We start from the raw sequence: 21,943 nt of genomic DNA on the forward strand, positions 1-21,943 counted from the left end.
GACTTTGGATGCTCTGTTTAGTTTAATTATTTTTTCTCTTTGCATTTCAGTTTGGCAAGTTTCTACTGATTGAGCTTCAAGTGCACGGATTCCTGTTTTGGCAGTGTCAAGTCTATTCGTGAGTCCATCAAAGGCATCCTTCATTTCTCTTACTATGTTTTTGATTTCTAGCATTCCCTTTTGATTCGTAGAGTTCCAATCTCTCTGTTAACATTGCCCATCTGTTCTTGCAGGTTTTAAACTTTTTCCATTAGAGCCCTTCACATATCATACTTCTTTTAAATTCCTTGCCTGATAATTACACCATCTCTGTTATATCAGAGTCTGGTTTTTGCTTGTTACTTTGTTTCTCCAGACTGTGCTTTTTCTTGCCTTTTGGCATTCCTTATAATTTTATGTTGAATGTGGCACATGTTGCATCAGTTGACAAGAAGTGAGGGAAGTAGGCCTTTAGAATAATGATTTATGGTATTTTTCCACCACAGTGACTACACTTTAGGCAGAAGGTAGCATTATCTACCACAATCAAATGTCTTCTTGAATGTATTCATCATTATTCCCTCTTCAAAGATGCGCCTTCTGCTAGGTCTTGGGTCTAAAATGTACACAGAGTCACTAGTTATTTTCCCAGGCTACCACTTGCAACAACATCACTTAAGCCACTATGAAAGGTGGGCTCACGACACCAGTCAAGGTTACAGAGACCACTAAACTATTCAGATTACAAACTAGTTGCTTTTCTTGGAACCCAAATTATCGATACTTGGTGAGGATATTCTCTAAAACTATTTCCTGGAACCAGATGAAACTGGGCCAATACTTTTAGGCCACTATAATGTAATTTAGTCCAATGAATGGAGATGCAGGAAAATTTAACTCCTTCACTGTTAATGATCACAAATTACTTTGGGAGAAGATAATAAGCTCCACATTTCCAGCATAAATACTTAAAAACTTTTTAAGGTTAACTTATGACAGGAAATTCTACACAGTTGAGTTCTTCCAGTTTTCTAAGTCCTGTTAAAGAAACAACAGTTCCCCTGTCTTCACAAAGGCAATCAAACTTAAAAAACAAGTAAGTCAGCATGGAAATATTCATATCATAGATTCTTAAGTGTGAAAGCCAAATAACCAGAGATGTGGAGATGATCTTCTGACAAAAGATTCATGAACTGACAAAAGAGGTGAGAAGAGCAAGATCAGAGAAAAGCACCAGCCAGCTTCTTTCAAAGTCACCTCTCAGGTGGTGGGGATGGGGAAGACCAGGCATTAACTCTAAAAATGAAGGAAACACCGACATAATCCCATAATTCCCATAATTCCTGCTGATCAAAGGAATAGATGTGCCCCTAATCACAAAGAAGAGTGGAGCACTCTTCCTGTAAAGCACCTTCTTTCCTGGCCTGTAGTGTCCTAAATCCTGTTAAGTCACCTTTCTGTTCTGTTGCAACTATTAACATGTGCTTTTGGGGGTTCCTGGTTTGCTCAGTTGGTTAAGCATCCGACTATGGCTCAGGTTGCGATCTCATGGTTCGTGAGTTTGAGTCCCGCATCGGGCTCTGCACTGTCAGTGTGGAGCCTGCTCGGGATTCTCTAGGGGCACCTGGCATTCTCAGTTGGTTGAGCATCTGGCTTAGGCTCAGGTTATGATCTCAGTTCCTGGGTTCAAGCCCTGCGTCAGGCTCTGTGCTGACAGCTCAGCTTTGGACTCTGTCTCTGTCTCTCTCTCTGCCCCTCCCCCACTCACACTCTGTCTCTCTCAAAAATAGACGTTAAAAAAATTTTTTAGAAAGGTGCTTTTACAATGGAATATGACAAATCCCAGAGGGAAAGATTTCAGTGGTAATTTTATAAGGAGAAATAAGCCTAGCTACGGATGTGTGTGAGTCTCTTTACAAAGAATTTCTAGAACCTACAGTGAGTCAAATAAGACCTAAGATACAAACCTAGCCACCAGGCAGAACAAGATTAATCTGTCATTCTCTTATTAAACTGAGCAATAGAGTACATGTCACATGAGATGACTCTGTTGCCAAGAAATCATAGGAATGTGGTTCAGTGTCATCCACCAGACATGAGCCCTACAAGTACAAGACACAGCCTACTATACTCACACAGTAAACATTTACCATGCCACCACTTTCCCTTTTTTAAACCTCACGCTGGATGAGTCCTGTTACTGGCTAAGGCCAGGCCAGTGTCACTAAGTTCAACAAGATGAAACATCACAAGAATTGATAGCAATACAATGGCATCAGGAAGTGATGTTAGCCATGGGAAGAGCTATTCACCAAGCACGAAGCTAGTTCAAGAAGTTCTTCCAATGCAAGAAATCTAACTAATCAATTCATTAATAAAAACAATGAAATAAATTAAACATTTATTGAGACATACATAATATATAAAGCACTGTGCTATGCTCTTGGGTAAGAGACTAGGGAAAAGAATACAAAGATAACCGAAGTGTGGTACCTACATCTAAGGAGTAGACCATCTCAGAAGGAAGACAGTAACAAGGACAAAAGAGAGTAACAGAGCAAATCGAAAAGGGAGACTGATGATCAGCTAAAGAGGAAGAAAGCAGCTGATCTTCAAATTCCAGCTTGAAATGCAGTGCTAGGCTAGATGAAGGGAGCTATTGAATCTTCTGAAACTAAAATACAGTTGAACAGGATTTTCTCGGGTTACAGACACTAATCTCCTCATCTCACTACCATTCGAAATACTCAGTAAAGTAACTACTTGGATTCTTCCACTGTGGGCCCAGCTCAACGGAATTCAAGGGGAAAAAGGCATCCAGTAACTTGCTCTGGGCAATCTGCAACACCTGATAACTGTTCCATATTAGAATTAAAGACATGAGGAGAGAGGAAGGCAATTCTAGGTGGATGGTTCACTGGACTTTTGCGGTTGACTACTTAAAGTAAATTTCAGGGATCAATCCTATTGGATTCACTGCGTGTTGTATGTAAGGGATGAATCACTAAATTCTACTCCTGAAACCAATACTACACTGTATGCTAACTAACTTGAATTAAGAAAAAAAAAAAAAAGAATCATAGAGGAACAACACTTAAAGTCTATGTACCTCTCAGCTCTTGAAAAAATCACTTATTGTTTAAACAATTCCTCTTGGGTTTTTTGTTACCTCCAGCTGACAGCCCCGTTTGAAACAGTCTGGGCAGCTAGACTTGTTGGCTCTCTGAGGTTACAGTTCATGCTTCTTTCATTTCTAGGTATCCCCAGTAGCACCTAGCACAAGGCAGGCACTAAAATATTTGAGAAGAAGAAAGGAAGAAGAAAAATCAGGGATTACCTAGCATTCCCTGGACGCTGCCCTGAGCTGTTGTGGGTACAGCAAGGAGCAGCAGGTGCAGTAATAAATGCACAGCAGGAACCTACAAGCACAATAACAACCCTCCTCCAAGAGTGTGGATTCTGCCATTTGCGTGAAACAACTGGGTCCAGTATCCCCAGGGAAGTAAGATCTAGACACTGAACCTGGAGTCTGCCTTTCTCATTTACCACACAGAGTGCTGGGATTAGTTAGGGAAGACTACTTCCTGCTGAAATAGACCCAAAAATGTATAATGGTGCTAACACCTCAGAACTTTGTATCTGGCTTCCATGATGGAGAAGGATGAGGCGTTCATCTTCCTCACGCTGAAACACGGATTGAGGCTGATGGGCTCTGCCATCTGCATCATGGTCGTTCTACTGGCTGGAATTCAGTCAGATGGCTGCACACAAGTGCAAGGGAGGCTGGAAGATGTATTCTCACTGTGGACTTGGGAAAAAGAAATCGTGGGTTCTGGTGGGTGGCCAACAGCCTCTGCTACTGTATTTTGTGGCTTTTCCTTCCTCTTCCAAGCTTTCTCTTTACTGTGTATTATATACAGTAAAACCTTGGTTTGTAAGCATAATGCATTCCAGAAACATTATAATCCAAAGCACTTGTATATAATGTTTGCTTGTCTTGCAGAACACTCACAGAACAAGTTACTCACAATCCAAGATTTTACCATGGATGTTTCTATATAGTACTATATATATGTTTTTATATAGTATTTTATATATGTGTACACACACACATACTTTCTATGTAGTAGTATACATATTTTTACACAGTAAACTTTTGATCCCATCTATATAATAAATGGCCGGGATTTTTACATAAAGATGCCTGATCCTTCCTTTCTAAAGGAAAGGAAAGAACCTGATATTAAGGCCCAGATGAAGCAGCTCCTGAAGTAGCTTCCTCCAAGATAGTCACCTCCAGACAAAGGAGATAACCTCTCCCATGTCCACACTTCCAATTAGGCCCCTTATCAGGATTCACCCAAATAGTAGGCTCATACGGGGTTCATCTCCAAGATGACAAGCGCAGCATGTGAATTCCTCAGAAAGGTTGGAAAATGCTAAGTAGGTCCTTGAGACCCTAAATGATTCCATTTTCTGGCTAAGAACCATCATGTCGAACACCAGCACCTGAAACTGGCTTCCTTCTGAGAGCGATCCTTCACGAAGAAAGCATATTTCACTTCAGAGGCATTTTACACATTGATCAATGGGTAGAAACTACACTCTGCTGGAATGTGGACACAGTGCACTCGCCTAACACACTCCTGGCTAGTACACCACACCCGCCTCCCGGAAGACCTGACAGAAAACCATGCCTCAGCAAAGTGACAAACCAGCACATGCTGTGGACCTTTCACAGTTCACCTCAAATGTTACATCATCAACGTGTAAATGACCTAGCACACACAATTATGCTAGATTATATGCTCTTCTGGAAAGGTACAGGTGATGGGTCTTACTGCCCTCCGCAATGCCTTGTATATACATCATTCAGTAAACATTTGCTGAATGAATACAGTCATTTTATGGTTTTGTCATTAATAATTCCTCTGCATGTGTCCACAGAAGGACACTCAGCTGTCTGACTCATTCTGTACACACCCTGGCTAATAGGTGTGGGTAGGTACATTCTGGCTGTGTCAGTGACAATGCTGGCAGTGACCATGACAGCACGATAAGCCACAATGTATAAATGACTGTGCTATTTCATGCCTATGGGCCCCAATAGTCACCATAAGTAGCACAGGACCCTAGGTCCTAATATGGATCCCTCACCCCTTCGCACACTTCCTGTCCCCCATCCCTGTTTTAACTTCCTTCATAGATCCTATCACCATCTGACAGATTTAACTTCTGTGTGTGCCTGTCTCCTCCACTGGAAGCCCTGTGAGGGCAGGGAACTATGCTCAAGTTGTCTAGCACACCGCATAGGGCCTGCTATGTGAGAAGTGCTCACTTGACATCTGTGGAGGGAAGGGATGAAATGAAGAAGATACTGGGATTCTTTCCTCTAAACCTAAAGATATTAGCTGCAAAACAAATTAGCCCTGCAATGCTTCAGAATATTCACATTCTTTTTTAAATAGTCAGAACATCTCAAAAACAAGGTCTCACAGATAAGCCACTTTTTATGTCATAGAGCAGGACTTCTAGAAACTCAAGTAATAGTCATGTCATCTTAAGTCCCCAAGGAAAATGAGAAAGGAATCTTCAGGGTTGGACTCACCTTTGGCAGCCTTTCACCAAACAAGAACCACATCTGCAGGCCTGGCTCCCTCTCTACTCCAGAGTCTTGTCCATGGAGCCAGAACCAGCACCCAAGACATGAAGCCAGACAGGGAATGAGAAATTCCTGGTTACAGAAACAAATTTGCCTGAGCCCCACGTGAACAAAACGATCAGACCCTAGACCCAACTCTCCCTATGGGAAATAGCCACAATTCATTTAAAAAGAAAAAAAATGGTTCAAATTAAAATTCTCAGCTTTGTGATAAGACACATTACTTTACATTGTTAGGAAATCACCGATTGTTACAGAAAACAATATGGAGGTTCCTCAAGAAATTAAAACTCGAACTACCATATGATCTAGCAATTCCACTTCTGGGCATACCTGAAGAAAATGAAAACACTAACTCAAAAAGGTATCTTCACCCCAATGTTTTAAATAGTCAAAACTTTCTCCTCTAGGGTTTTGATGGTTTCCTGTCTCACAATTTAGGTCTTTCAGTCATTCTGAGTTTATTTTTGTATATGGCGTAAGAAAGTGATCTAATTTCATTCTTCTGCATGTTGCTGTCCAGTTCTCTCAGCACCATTTGCTAAAGAGACTATCTTTTTTCCATTGGATACTCTTTCTTGCTTTGTCAAAGATTAGTTGGCCATACATTTGTGGGTCCAATTCTGGGGTCTCTATTCTATTCCATTGGTCTATGTGTCTGTTTTTGTGCCAATACCATACTGTCTTGATGATTACAGCTTTGTAGTAGAAGCTAAAGTCTGGGATGTGATGCCTCCCGCTTTGGTTTTCTTTTTCAACATTACTTTGGCTATTTGGGGTCTTTTGTGGTTCCATACAAATTTTAGGATTGTTTGTTCTAGCTTTGAGAAGAATGCTGGTGCAATTTGGATTGGGATTGCATTGAATGTGTAGACTGCTTTGGGCAGTATTGACATTTTCACAACATTTATTCTTCCAATCCATGAGCATGGAATGTTTTTACATTTCTTTGTGTCTTCTTCAATTTCCTTCATAAAAAGGCAAGGGAATTAAAAGCAAAAGTGAACTATTGGGACCTCATCAAGATAAAAAGCTTCTGCACTGCAAAGGAAACAATCAACAAAACTTAAAGGCAACCAACAGAATGGGAAAAGATATCTGCAAATGACATAGCAGATAAAGGGTTAATATCCAAAATCTACAAAGGACTTACCAAACACAACACCTAAAAAACAAATAATCCAGTGAAGAAATGGGCAGAATAGCCACTTCTCCAAAGAAGACATCCAGATGGCCAGCAGACACATGAAAAGATGCTCAACATCATTCATCACCAGAGAAATAAAAATCAAAGCTACACTGAGATACCACCTCACACCGGTCAGAGTGGCTGAAATGAACAGTTCAGGAAACAACAGATGCTGGCAAGGATGTGGAGAAATGGGAACCCTCTCGTACTGTTGGTGGGGATGCAAACTCTTGCAGCCGCTCTGGAAAACAGTATGGAGGTTCCTCAAAAAGTTAAAAATAGAACTACCCTGCGACCCAGCAATAGCACTACTAGGAATTTATCCAAAGGATACAGGCGTGATGATTCATAGGGGCACATGTATCCCAATGTTTATAGCAGCACTATCAACAATAGCCAAATTATGGAAAGAGCCTAAATGTCCATCAACTGATCAATGGATAAAGAAGATGTGGTTTATATATACAATGGAATACTTACTACTTGGCAATGAGAAAGAATGAAATCCTGCCATTTGCAGCAATGTGGATAGAACTGGAGGATATTATGCTAAGTGAAATAAGTCAGTCAGAGAAAGACAGATATCATATGTTTTCACTCATATTTAGAACTTGAGAAACTTAACAGAAGACCATGGGGGAAGAGAAGGGGAAAAAAATAGTTACAGAGAGGGAGGGAGACAAACTATAAGACACAGTTAAATACAGAGAACAAACCAAGGGTTGATGTGGGGGGGGGGGCAAGGGAGAAGGGAAAATGGGTGATGGGCACTGAGAAGGGCACCTGTTGAGAGGAGCACTGGGTATTGTATGTAAGCGATGAATCACAGGAATCTACCCCCAAAACCGAGAGCACACTGTATACACTGTATGTTAGCCAACTTGACAATAAATTATATTTTAAAAAAATAGTCAAAATTATTTACAATAGGGGCGCATGGGTGGTTCAGTCGGTTGAGCATCCGACTTCGGCTCAGGTCATGATCTCACACTTCGTCGGTTCGAGCCCTGCATTGGGCTCTGTACCGGCAGCTCAGAGCCTGGAGCATGCTGTCTCCTTCTCTCTCTGCCCCTGCCCTGCTCGCACTCTGTCTCTCTCTCTCTTTCTCTCTCTCTCTCTCTCAAAAATAAATAAACATTAAAAAAATTTTTTTTGATTATTTACAATTTTTTTGATTAAGTGTTCATCAGTAGATACATTAATAAAGAAAATATACAATGATATACTATTAAGCCACAAAAAGAAAAAAATCTTGCCATTTGTGACAACACGAATGGACCTTGAGGGAATTATGCTAAGTGAAACAAACAGATAAAGACAAACACCATATGATCTCACTTATATGTGAAATCTGAACAGGGAAACAACCAAACAGGGGGCAGCTGGGTGGCTCAGTTGGCTAAGTGTCCAATTCTTGATTTTGGCTCAGGTCATGACCTCACGGTTTGTGAGTTCGAGCCCCACGTTGGGTTCTGTGCTGACAACATAGAGCCTGTTTGGGATTCTCTCTCCCTCTCTCTCTCTGCCCCCCCTCAATTTGCTATCTTTCTCTCAAAATAAATAAAAAGAAACTTTAAAAAATTAAACAAACAAAACCAAAGAAACAAAAAACATCAAGCTCATAGATACAGCTCATAGACACATCCATGGGGATGGGGAGAAGCAAAATGAGTGAAGAAGGTCAAAGGGTAGAACTTGCAGTTATAAAATAAGTAGGTCACAGGGTTGTAATGTACAGCATGGTGACTACAGTTAATAATACTGTATTACATATTTGAAAGTTGCTAAAAGGGTTGATCTTAAAAATTCTCATCACAAGAAAAAAAATTTTGTAACTATGTATGGTGATGAATGTCAATTAGACTTACTGTGGTGATCACTGTGTAATATATAAAAATACCCAATCATTATGTTGTACACCTGAAACTAATATAATGTTAATGTCAATTATTCCTCAATAATAATTAATAATACACAGAATATAAAACCACTTTAATAATATATATTATATAACAATTATATAGTATATGACTATATATTATATAAATGCATGTGATATGTAACTAAGAAAAAGTGTTTAAAATTCTATTGAAAGACATTAATACAAGTAAGTGGAAAGCTAAAATAAACCATTGAAATGTCACTGATTTGCTAAGCTACTGTTTGATGGAACTTTAAAATCCATGTTTTTTTTTTTTAATTTTTGGCATATGGAGAACAGTCTCTAAATGGCAATAATGATCTCATTCATTCATTCTTCTGTTGATTCTCAAATAGTAATTAAACAGTACTCCCAAAGTAATGGTGAAAGATACTACGAGCTTGAGAATGTGTCACAAAAAGATATTTTACACAACAAAAGTTTTTATACATACAGAACATTTACACATAAGAAGTTTCTGGAATAGTAGACATTAGGATTTAACAACTCATGGAAGAATGGCAAAGTTTTTAAATCCCCAAAGAGCCATTCAAACACTTTCCATCATACTTCTCGACCTTTCCACCAAGACTTTCTTCAAATGTACTCTGGCCACAGGGTTTGCTTCAAGGTTTTTTGGTTGGTTGGTTGGTTGGTTTTTAGTAAGTATTACTCCAGTCAGCCCACTAGCCAGCCAGTATGTATTATGCATTAAAGCCAGAGCTGGGCATGGAAAGTTCTGAGACTAAAAACTTTCACAGCAAGTTACTGGCTTCATCAGCAGCATACGACAGATGGACTGGATGATAGCTAAGATCATTTCTACTTAACTTATTTTGTTTTGATTTTGAATAACTTCACACAACTATAAAATTTTACAACATATCAAGTGAAGGCAGGCAGCAATGAAAAAATAAAATTTCAAAGTCGTTCTATAAGTGGAGAATTCTTGATCCCTGGGTTTTAGTATTTGAAGTTCTGAAAACTTCAACATACATCTTCAGATCTTATTTGATTTCCTAGAGATGTTTTTCTCTTACTCTCATTTGCAGACCACCTGAGTTCTTTGCTTTTCCATTTTCCTACTTGTCTCTCAAAGTAAAAGTGAGAGAAGAATCATACAGATTACACTAAACTATATAATAAATAATCAAAACATACTTCTTTCCCAGACCTAAGTCCCCAGACCTAAGTCAGGTTCCACAGTATCGTGTAGCATATTTAAACGCAGAGAAAAGCTCTCCTCCCTTAGTGAAGCAGAGACCCAACATGTCCACTCCCACCAACCGAGGAAGAGAGTATGGTCACATTGTGCTTGTTCCTTCAAAACTCACTCCCACTTGGCTCTGACCCTCAGCTAAGCAGTGTACATTTTCAGTGGAAAATGTTCCTAGACTCCAAAGCACCCATATGTAGCTTCTTCAGGCAAAATGATATCTCACACACACACACACACACACACACACACACACACACACACACACAAATCCTTTCCATTTAGAACCAAAGTAAACTACCAGAAATTTGTACGTGTCATGGTTCTAAACCACGTAGTAGTGACTGCTACTGTATGAACTACAAATCATGCAATGCCGTAATTTATCTTTTCTAGAAAGAGCGGCACTCTCCAAAGAGAAAGGCTATTCTAACAGGCTATTGTTCCCAATCTCCACAGCAGCCTAACTTCAGCTGGGTAGTAATTCTGAAAGGAACAAAACACAACTGCTCCCAGCAGTGGCTCACTGAGATTTGGCAAAGCTGGGAAGAGGCTTTCAGAGTTTCTGAGATATTCTAAAATAGCTTCATATCCTTTTGGGAATCATCTATGTAATTGATTCCACCTCCAAATGTATTCCTGGAATTGTGAGTTCTCATCACAGAGATTTTTATCCAAGGCAATTGTCACAAAGAGTTGTTAAGTCATGGCTCACTTCGTGATGGATACTCTCACTTAGACTTTTAAGAGATTTATGGAATACTCCAAAATTGCCTGCTATTAGATACAGAGGAAGAACAAAAATAATCTGGACCTCATTTTCACTTTGATAAAACTTTTTTTCTGGTAAACTTATTCAGGCAATTAAAATCAATTCCAATTTCTATTTCCCAGGCCTTTATATTCTTTGCCCTTAAGAAAAAGAAGGGAATTAAGTGAACAAAACCTGAATTTTAAATTAGAATTCAAATTGCCTGGGGCGACTTCATACCTAAGTAAATAAATAGGTGAGACATAAACTAATAAATAGTTCACATATACATAAAAGATGTTTTTATAAAGCATTGACCTACCTTTAACCCAGCCTTTCAGTTAGGACTGCATTTTATGGAAAACTCCACACATAAAGCACCTTCCTCCTAGTCCTTCAGAGCTCTTATGAAGAGCAGAACTTTCTCAACAGGAAGCCAAGGCACACAGAGGCGGGGTCATTTTCCTCAGTGACACCAGAACCCCAGATTCCTGGCATTCCCCAGCCATAAGTTCAAGGCTCACATCATTATACACTGCATGCTTTCCACACAAAGTCGGTCTGTTTAGTGAATTTAACATGAAACTTTTTTTTTTTTTTTTTTTTTTTTTTTTTTGCGGTTTGGTCAGTGACACAAAAGAAGATAAAATTCGACAAGACCAACTGTAGTGCCATCCTCATGAAAGACTACCCTTCCACTCCATACTGACTTCCATGTATTCTAAAACATGAGCTGGCTTGCTAGAAAAGCCCAGGCATCTGACTTTCCAAATACATAAATCTAAATGCAACAAGTCACCTGAAGCACATATTTAAATCATTTCACTGTGACACACTTAATGTTGAGAAAAAGAACAAGGCTCCAGTGAAAAATAAATTTGCTCATAAACGCAGACTTATTTAGTATTTAATATCTACTCTGACAAAGATATCTATCTTTTACTAAGAGCTCTGAAACCCTTGACATATTCTTTGCCTCACTCCCACACTAAACCACAAAGTAATTATGAAGCACCTGAATGGTGATGTGGGCTCTGATCCAAGCTTCCTATATGATGACACTTTTCCAGATGGCACCTGAGGTTGTCAGGTGTTTCTTACATTTGTAAATACTCAAGTCCATTACGTAAGGCTGCTAATTTCAGAAAGCCAAGCCCATTTGGTTTGAAAGCACACGTCTTTTTCTTCTGGTGGAAATTCTTCCATGTGCCTGGGAAGTGAGTTATAATGTTCAGTACTGAAGAGAAGCTACAGTTATTGGCAATGGTGAACAAAGGACAAGTTACCAAGTTCAGCTCAACAGAGTGAAACAAAATAAAGATCCCCCTGAGGACCAAGAACCATGAAATCCAGTGGTTTCAAGTAACCATCTTTTAGATATATGTATACTATTCAGTGAGGGGAAAATGAGAATCCCAGGCTTAAGGCACTATTATTCAGCTTTGAAAACTGCAAGATACTTTCTTGCAGGATTTGGTTCAATTAACTGCAAGATGAAAAAATATTTCTGAGCTACATGGTCAAGCAGTCATTTGGATCTTGGGTTCAGAAATAAGTGGGAAACGCATGAACTACTGAATTCCACATGCCAAGCAGGCTTTTCTCCGGATGGCTGAAATCTTCAAAAGTTAGCACTCTAATGTGTTACTGCTGCATCTTGAATTTCCCTACTGTGACCAGAAAAACAACTATTCAATGCATTGTTTCTCATTATACCATGGAGCTATAGCAACCACTCATCCTGTCTCAACATCTGTTTTTCCCTTTTGGAGGGCCATTCCACTTGAGAAAAAGAACAGCTAATTTTACTTGGTGGCCCCTAAAATGTACACGTCTAGCATAGCATGCAGTGTTTACAGCTTCTAAGCATTAATTAATCATAAATTTTTGGACAGCAGTGATTCTATTTTATGGACGGAAATACTGCATAAACATCTACATTCAAATTCTGGTTTTGCTACTTGGGGCAGATCACTCACACATAAAAATAAAGCTGAAAAAAAAAGGAAGCTAATTTATAAGGGCACCAGTGAGTCTGTGAACGTGGTAAGAAATGTAAAGAGGATCCTAGAACAATAGTTCTTAAGTCTTCTGATCCTAGGACCCCTTTATATTTTAAGAAATTATTGAAGACTCCAAAGAGCTTATCTTAGAAAATTCTAGAAAACACAAAAATATACACACACATTTCCATAGTCAACCAGTGGTCTCTAGAAAACTCCAGTATACACATGTGAGAAAACGAGAGTAAAAGAGGTAAATAATATCTTAGTCCTATTATGAAAATTGTTTTGGCTTCACGGACCCCTTTATAGGGTCTCAGGAACCCCCAGGCAGCCTCAGATCACACTTTGAGAATCACTAGCCTAGAATACCTTAACATGTAAAAAGCAGGAAAGCTGTTAAAGCAGGTGAATCACATAAAAAAATTCAGGAGCCAACATAGAGGGGCTCCCACTAGTCAAAAGTGAGATGATTTTAGTATCAGTAAGAACTGGAATGGATTGAAACACTAATATTTTTGAACTCATGAATTATTTTCATGTTTTAAATTAAGTTTATTTATTTGGGGGGGGGGGAGGGGAGAAAGCATGAGCGGGGGAGGGGCAGAGAGAGAGAGGGAGAGAGAAAATCCCAAGCAGGCTCCATGCCATCAGCATGGAGCCAGACTAGGGCTCGACCCCACGAGCCATGAGGTCATGACCTCAGCTGAAACCAAGAGTCAGATGCTCAACTGACTGAGCCACCCTGGCGCTCCTGAATTCATGAATTCTCAATGAATCACACACTTCTCTTTCCTCTTCCCATCTCTGTGTCTCTGTCTCTCTCAATGGTTACCTTTGGAGAATACTACTCATTAGTTCGCTAATGGAGCCAACTGTACCTCAGGATAACCAAACAGCTGATTAGCAGGAGTTTCTCATTATAGAAGTATCCTAGGTGGCAAATGAAGAAATGATTGAAATAAGACTTTGAAACCCATAATGAATTGATGGATTTAGGTGGAAACGATCACCCTTGACTGTGAACATATCAACATATCACACACACACAGGGAACTGATGTTAATTTAAGCGCCTCCTGATGGGAGTACATAACACACTTATTATAGTATTATTGACAAGATATGGAAACAGAATTCGATTCAGCCTCCAGGTGCACCTACCAGTTTGCAAGAAATACAGTATCTAGAGGAATATGTTAAAGAGGGACTTTTAACATTTAACTCCATAGGATGTAATCGGCAAAATCCAGACTATGGGAAACTTTGCAGAGTAAATGCTCTCGTTTGGCAAAAACTAAATTGGAAGGAAAGACAGTGGAAGGTGAGCCTATAGAGTAAAAGGAACTGAAGAGGCATGTCAACCAACAGAATGTATGGACCTTATTTGGATCCTTATACAAACTGAAAAGAAAAATAAGGAAAACAGATGAATGAACACTGACTAGATATTCCATATTCAATTTTATCAGAGAAGTTCTTCAAGTATGATGATAGTATTGAAAGAAGAAAAAAACAGTCCTTACTTTCAGAGATGTGTTCAGAAATACTTACAAATGAAATAATAATATGTCAGGGATCTGTTTCATAACAATCCAGGATCTGGAATTAGAGGTTGGGGTCTAGGCAAAGCAAGACCACAGACTGATCACTGTTGACACTGTAAGAAAGGCACATGGGGTCCATTATAATATTCTCTCTACTTCTGTGTAGGTTTTAAATGTTCCATACCAAAAAAATAAAAGTAGCCGCAGAAATGTCATCTTGTCTTCTCCAGCAATTCCGTGATATGCCCAATGGCAGGACTTGGGTGCTCTGTTTTCAAGCACCCAGAAGTCCAGAGCACTGGCTACGTATCCAGGGAGGTGACAGCCAAAGATCTGTAAGATGACCTGGGACACGGTAGGGGTAGCCAGTTGTCTCTTGAACCAGTGACATCTTTCTGACAGAGCAGGAACCAAAACTGTATTTTCAGTATGATCATAACCCAAAGGGTTATTTTGATAACTTTTATTAAGAGTTGGCCATACTTCAACTACTGATATTTTACAGAATTACTATTACTACAGTGCCTTGTTCTATCGAACTTCCAATATTTATCAGTTAGCTCTGTAATTTATCTTACACAGGTAAATACCAGGGAAGTTTATATTCCATTCCTAAGAAATATAAATAAAAACTTTACACAGAAAAAGGTATAAGAACTCTTCAAGAAAAGAAACTATATGAAAACAGTGAGGTTTTTTTTCCCCCCTGGGTATAGGGACTATGGGAGTTTGCTTTTCTTTGCTCCTATTTCTTGGAATTGTCCAAAGTTTCTGTAGTTACTATATTATTTTAAATGTGGGAGGAAAACTAAGAAACTTTATTTTTTACATCACTCATAAATCAAAGCTCTGAGATAGCTATTTATAAATAATAGTATTTTATTTGTTATATTTCTATGACCCTTTCTGTGGCTGGGATAAAGGAAGAATATTATAATAATGAAGAAAATATTGAAAGCAGTTGAGGAATTTTCAAATCAAATTATGAAAGCAATATAAGAATACCATTTTTATGGGGCGCCTGAGTGGCTCAGTGGTAAGCGTCCAACTTCAGCTCAGGTCATGATCTTACAGTTCGTGGGTTCAAGCCCTACGTCGGGCTTTGTGTTGACAGCTCAGAGTCTGGAGCCTGCTTCAGATTCTGTGTCTTCCTCTCTCTCTCTCTGTCCCAACCCAGCTCATGCTCTGTTTCTCTCTCTCTCAAAAATAAATAAACATAAAAAAAAGAATACCCTTTTTATATTTGGGAAAGGGGAGATATTCTTTTTAATTTTTTTAAATCTTTGTTTATTTTTGAGAGAGAGACAGGGTGTGAACAGGGGCAGGGGTGGGGGGGTGGGCAGAGAGGGCCGGAGGGAAGAGAGAGGGAGTCACAGAATCCAAAGCAGGCTCCAGGCTCCAAGCTGTCAGCACAGAGCCCAATGCAGGGCTTGAAGTCACAAACTGTGACATCATGACCTGAGCCGAAGTTGGACACTTAACCGACTGAGCCACCCAGGTACCCCAAGGGGGAGATATTCTTAATTTTTTCCTCTACAAAATAAAGGAAAACTGTTATTATTATTTTTTTTAAATCACAAGTGGATAACCCAGCTCAAGGAGATCTCCTTAAGTTTCTTCTAAAACCTCAAGGGCAGGAAGGTGGAGGCAAACAGGGACGTCTGGGATCCTATGAGGGGTTTTGTCCTGATGCTCTGCCTATCACCCTGACCCTGTTCCCTTCCGCCAGCTCAGAAAGAAAAAGGAAAGTTCAGTTTAATGCCAGGATTCTACACCTGTTAACACCATGTTAGCCAAAGAAAGACGTGTCCCACAAACAAAAATGGATTTTTTTTTTAGAGAAGAAGTTCCACTCAGACAAAGAGTCTTCAAGAAATAGGCAACAATTCAGCACCCTCTGCTAGCTTCAGCTATTTCACATGGAAAATAAGTGGAAGAATACGTGTACCAGTGACTGTTAAAAATTGAACATGAGGGGCGCCTGGGTGGCTCAGTTGGTTGAGCTACTGACTTCGGCCCAGGTCATGATCTCACAGTTTGTGAGTTCGAGCCCCGCGTCAGGGTCTGTGCTGACAGCTCAGAGCCTGGAGCCTGCTTCAGGTTCCGTGTCTCCCCCTCTCTCTGCCCCTCCCCCACTCATGCTCTGTCTCTGTCTCAGAAATAAACATTAAAAAAAAATTTAAAAAAAATTGAACATGAAAAAGGAAAAATGCCGGAAATTTGGCATGGATAGTGGTTATGTTTTCCACATGGGTCTAATTAATCTTGATTTAGACTACATGCTGCCTTTTGTTTTTTAACTTTGCTATTAAATAAACAACAGGAAAAAGAAGCTGAACTGCCACCTCTCCTGTGCTTTATATGTAATTGTGGGAGGCTGTACTCAAAGTGAGGGAAAGTCAAAATGACCCAGTGTAGGGCAATGCAACCTTGTAGCTAAGAGTGTGAGCTTCGGACAGCATTGCCAAGGTTAAAAAATCACTGATCTGCCATTTATTAGCTGTGTGACCTTGGACAAGCTGTTGAGCTTCTCTGTGCATGAGAAGTTTCTCACTTGCAAAATAAAGATGAGAGTGGAGAGTCACAGAGTTGTTGTAATAACTAAGATGAAAAATGAAAAATGGTTTGCATGGTACCTGTATCACATACATGCTCCACAAATGCTACCAACTATTGTTATTAGTACCTAATATACTTTCGTTCTGCTCTTCCCCCTTGTTTCACCAAGAAAAAAAGATGTCACAAACTTCTAATTCTTTAGCCTCATCAGTGAATACTGTGATCTGTACGAAATCTCTTCTATCTTCTCCAGAACAGAAATTAACTTTACCTCTAGGGAAAAACAAAAAACAAAAAAAACAAAGATGGAATTAGATTACTAACCTTTAGTTTGTGCCAATCATGAATGGTAGCGAAGTTCTAACTCCTAGAAACTGGAAAGAATCTGTATCTGAGGTCCTAGGCAATCCTCAGAATTAAGGAGAGTGACTTCCTGATCCTTCCAAAATTTGTGTGGGGATCTAGTTTCCAATGACACCAAATCTCTTATGGCTCTTTTGGGGAAAAAGACATTGAGACAATCCGTGCCAGTAATAAAGACTGGGAGAAATTCACATCATTCTAGAGAAAGGAACACAAGTCTTAAGAATACTTGTGCATCAGGGGCTCCTAGGTGGCTCAGTTGGTTAAGTGTCTAACATCTGCTCAGGTCGTGATCTCACGGTTCGTGAGTTCGAGCCCCACGTCAGGCTATGTAGGGGCAGTTCAGAGCCTGGAGCCTGCTTTGGATTCTGTGTCTCCCTCCCTCCCTCTCTCTCTCTCTTTCTGTATGCTCCTTCCCCTCTTGTGCTCTGTCTCAAAAATAAATAAACTTAAAAAAAAAAAAAAGAATACTTGCATGCCAAACACAATTTTTACTCTAAAGAAAACGCTAAGCATGTTTGTGCTAATCCCTGATAGCACAACTCTTGGGTTGTGAACTTTACTAACAGGGCATGAAAAGGACAGCTGAAATCATAAAACAAACCTAGGAAGGCACAAAGCTTAACAGAAAAAATTAATATATTCTCAGGTCTGAGGAGCAAGAAAGGAGAGGTGGAATGGGATTCACACATGCTTCAGGCTCTAAATACATGGGAATTGGTATGAGAGGTAAAAACAAAGTTATAAGCCTTACAATGAAGGAAAGAGTTTGGCGGATCAGGGAGATAAAGGAAATTTGAGGTGAGTGCTGTCCAGATGTACAGCGTATAATGCTGAGTAAGCAGTAAAACATTTATTAGGAGTACAAACACTCCCGTAGTGGCATAATCAATGGTGTAGTCAATTAGATGTTGGGTATAAACTAGTATCTCTGGCTTTGCATAGTTGCGCCTGAGCTGAAATGCATGTAATGAGACAAATCTTTTACTCACCAGAATTCCTGGAAAATAACCAGTATTTATTTGGCTAGATGTTAGGTCCCTAGTGAGGGGTCCCTGTCCCACCGCTGCCCCAATGTGGGTAGAACTTTGATGTTTGAGTGAGAAAGAACACGAAGTAGGGCGAGAACCAGTAAAGCCGGTGAAAGATGTGGTGTGTCAAACGAACCGTGGGTCTTCAAGTCCCCAGTAAAGCCCCCCTTCATGGGACGAGGAAGCCTGGGTGGAGAGGAGTGCTGTGTTGGGCTGCACGTGAGTGACACAGACAGCTCTTTAAGGACTCTGAAGTTTAGAGGCAGAGGGAGACAATGAGGAAGGAAGGCACAGGAACATGTGGAATTACCAGAAGGCTTTAGGTTGAGCCAAGTTTAAAAAGTCTCCAAAGGGTAGGGAAAACCAGTTGATTCTTAGCTACCAAGATAAAAAGTTGATGGTATAAGAAAAGAATGCACAGGTATTCAAAGATTGGGATTCCATGAGAATCTAAATATCATGGTCATTTGACTAAGGGTGGCCCTGGGCCGTAATGCATCCCAACGACTCACCGACTCACCGGGCTCTATGGGGGACACCAGAGAACAGGAAGACTTCCTGGTTGTTTCTCCCAGGGCTGAGATCAGCTCAGTAGGGGCAGGTAGCACAGTGGTTGAGATCTCCAAATGGGAAGCTGAAGTGCCTGGCTTTGAACCTCAGCTTGCCACCTACAGTTCTAATTCAGTGCTTGTTCGGTCTGCTCAGTCATCCCTCTCTGAATTTGCCCTCCGTCCAAATGCTTTTGGTTGTGGGTCACTAAACAGCCTTCTCCCCGAGGAAGGCAATACAGGACTTCCCTGTGATGGACAGCACAATTATACACTGTGCCCATCTCAGGAATCTCAGAAAACCCATTGTTAACCCAATCTTTGTATGTATGCTCTTGTGTTCTATCGTCAGGGTGCTGTATTACCTCTTTATTTTCCCATCCTTCCTGCAGTGTACACAAATGGGACTCCCAGAAATTCTCGATACATCTCAGACCTTGGCCACTGCCAGTGGCTTCTCACTGGCAGGCAGCTCAGCCTTACACAGCTACTTAGTGAGTGCCTACCCCAGGCCCAGGCAGCAATGCACTGGAACCACAGACTTCCCACAAGACCCAGGGGCCTCTCTGAGCCCAGGCTCTTCTCTCTCTTCGCCAGATGCGTTCTCAAAGCAGTGACCTTTAATATTAAGGGTGGCTATAATTATCCCTAGCACCTCCCACCCCAAACCCTCCTGATTTTTCAAAGTAGTGACCCAGAATTTAATTTAAAAAGGACCAGATACAGAAGCCAAATATCAGAGAGGAGAAATGTGATAAAATATCAGGGGGCCAAACCTCTTTATTTTATGCTCTTCTGTGACATTAATACCCAGCATTAGGACACCCTCTGGACACTGTCCCTTTCTTCCTGTCTTTCCACACTCCTCCCTCAAGAGTGACTTTTTGGAGTCACACACCTTCGTGTGGGGGGAAATCCCAGTTCCAGAGCCCAGAGAGCTGCACCCTGGTCCCAATCTGCCAACATAAACAGTGTGGCTTAGGGACAGTCACCAAATGTCTCTAAGCCTCGGCTTCCCTCTATATAATGTTTTGGATGCTGAGCCCTATTTCCTGCCAGCTGTAATGCTCTAGGAGTCTAAGGTCCCCGTTTTATTCTTTGGCTGGTCTAAGTGTAGGGAACAACCATGATAATGAAAATGCTGAAGTTCAATTCATACAGAAGGTAAGTTCTTAATTTATAAACTTCTTCAGTGTGAGATCTTTCTGACCAGCTGCTTAGGCCCCATAAGAATAGCTACCATTACTGGCCTACTACACCGTTCTTAGCAGTTTGCAAATTCAACAGAGACTTCCTAAAGAATCTTAAGGAGGCCAAGGGCTCATTGGCTACAATTTAACCCAGCCCTCTTCTGCTCTGTCAAGCTTGAGAAGCAATGCTTGGTGAACTTACAGGTCTTCTCCCATTTTACATGCTTTGTGATACCTCCCAAAGACGTACGCAAAAGCACAGGAGAAATTTATAAGCTACAAGAAGGCTCATCTGTAGAATGAACTACGGCTTTCAAAAAAAAATGCTAAGAACAAAGCAGGTGGTTTAGTTATTTTGAGAGCAAGAAAAAATGATCAAGGCAGGGCCAAAACTATTGCTTGGGTGAAATAGTATAAAACAGCAGATGTCAAGGACATGCCATGCTTATCAGCAACTCTGTGTTCTCTTTACTGGAGAAAAATGAAGCCATCCTTAAAGGCCCAGATGAGAGAACCCAAGTCTGAACTCTTGAATGCTCCAGGGATTAAAGGAACTTGCACACTATAAGCCTTGTGTTGGGCAAAGTGATTCTTGCCTTGGGAACTGTTTGAGGGGAAAAAAGAATCCAAGGTCTCTTACAACCTTAACAATCTATAAACCCATCATAGAGCTAACTTACCAAATTATAAAAACAAAGGAGGCAGAGCCAGGAAAGACCTAGCATCATGCTGGACTTTGTTTTGGTCTCATTGGGCAGGGAAAAAATGGATGAGATGTAGAGAAAGGGGAAGAGAGGCATTGGGATGGGGCAGAGGAGGGGTGGATAAACAGGTCCTTGGGGAAGAACACAGAGAGACGTGCAGAGAGCAGAGTGAGTGGCTGGTTGGCATCAGAGCCCTCTAGGCTGCAAAACATTTCATTCTGTGACTGATATTCTGAGCACGGAGGGACTTCTTCCACTATCTTTCCTCACCATCCTCAGCCTGAAAACACGGACACTAGCCCCGTGCTTTGTCGTTTACCTAATGTTTTCAGAATCCATAATGAATAGATGCTGTATCTGAAAGCCTGCATGCTTGAATTCTTTTTTTTTTTTTTAAGAGATTATAGACTTGTGCATCTTGATTACTTGATGAAGATTTTTATCACAACCTTCGGGATGTTTTGAGATGATCTGATTTAGCATCTTATTATAAAACTCAAGTGCTGTTTTTGTCTTTCTTTCTTTCTTTCTTTCTTTCTTTCTTTCTTTCTTTCTTTCTGTTGGTGAGGCTTTCAAACTCTTTTTCCCTCTTAAGTCTGAGGAATGCTGGCTCTGATGCCTTACCATTCAGAGAAGTATTTTTTGGGCTCTCAGATTACTGCTTATAAACTACAGACTGGTGGGCTTGCTCAGCTCTAGTTACTGCCAAAGCACGACACACATTACCAATGACAACAGATGTCTCCAACATAGCTCCCTACTTACCCTCCCTTCAAAGCTCATCACAGTGGGAGCCACAGGGGACTCAGCTGAACGTGGCCTACTCCTGAAGATTTTGATTGCACCATAAGTCACCTTCAGAAGCAACATGACCATGTAAGGCAAAGGAGACCAAATCATTCCAGCAACTAAAGAAGCTAGGAACTCAAGAGCTTTAAACGGTTTATGTTTTCTGTAGAAACACAAAGTGTTAAAAGACACATTTTTCCTGATAAAGTATCACTCGCAGGACATACTACCTAAAGAGAGGTGGGCCCCAAATCATTTAGATATACTCTCCTAGCTGAATTTCCACCGAAACCAAAGGTTTTCATTAAGTAACAGCAAACCCAATTACCTCATCTGAACCTCAGCCGAAAGTCTGTCTCCCTTAATCCGGCAGTCAGCGTGGGTGACCTGAATATCCAAACCCATGGACACCCTAGTCGCTATTCGCTCGACTGCCTCACCTCCAACGACCCTTTCCTCCACTCCACAGGAGCCAGCCACAGCCCAGTCAAA

At 40.5% G+C, this 21,943-nt stretch overlaps 1 protein-coding gene across 5 annotated transcripts in view; it reads right to left on the minus strand.

Annotated features, from left to right (window-relative positions):
* STXBP6 (syntaxin binding protein 6) overlaps positions 1-21,943 on the minus strand; it is a 244,524-nt gene that overhangs the window by 195,690 nt on the left and 26,891 nt on the right. Inside the window, exons 1-2 of one of the 5 annotated variants that reach the window (XM_042989480.1) lie at positions 11,041-11,248; positions 5,588-5,713 (exon numbers count right to left, since the gene is read on the minus strand). The exons of 3 other annotated variants lie outside the window; for them this stretch is intronic. The gene's annotated coding sequence lies outside the window, so the exon portion shown is untranslated. Of the gene's footprint in view, positions 1-5,587; positions 5,714-11,040; positions 11,249-21,943 lie in introns of those variants that run through there. One more of the 5 variants, XM_015544689.2, reaches the window with a different exon arrangement.

This window comes from Panthera tigris, chromosome B3, assembly GCF_018350195.1.
Source record: "Panthera tigris isolate Pti1 chromosome B3, P.tigris_Pti1_mat1.1, whole genome shotgun sequence".
Taxonomy (NCBI): Eukaryota; Metazoa; Chordata; class Mammalia; order Carnivora; family Felidae; genus Panthera; species Panthera tigris.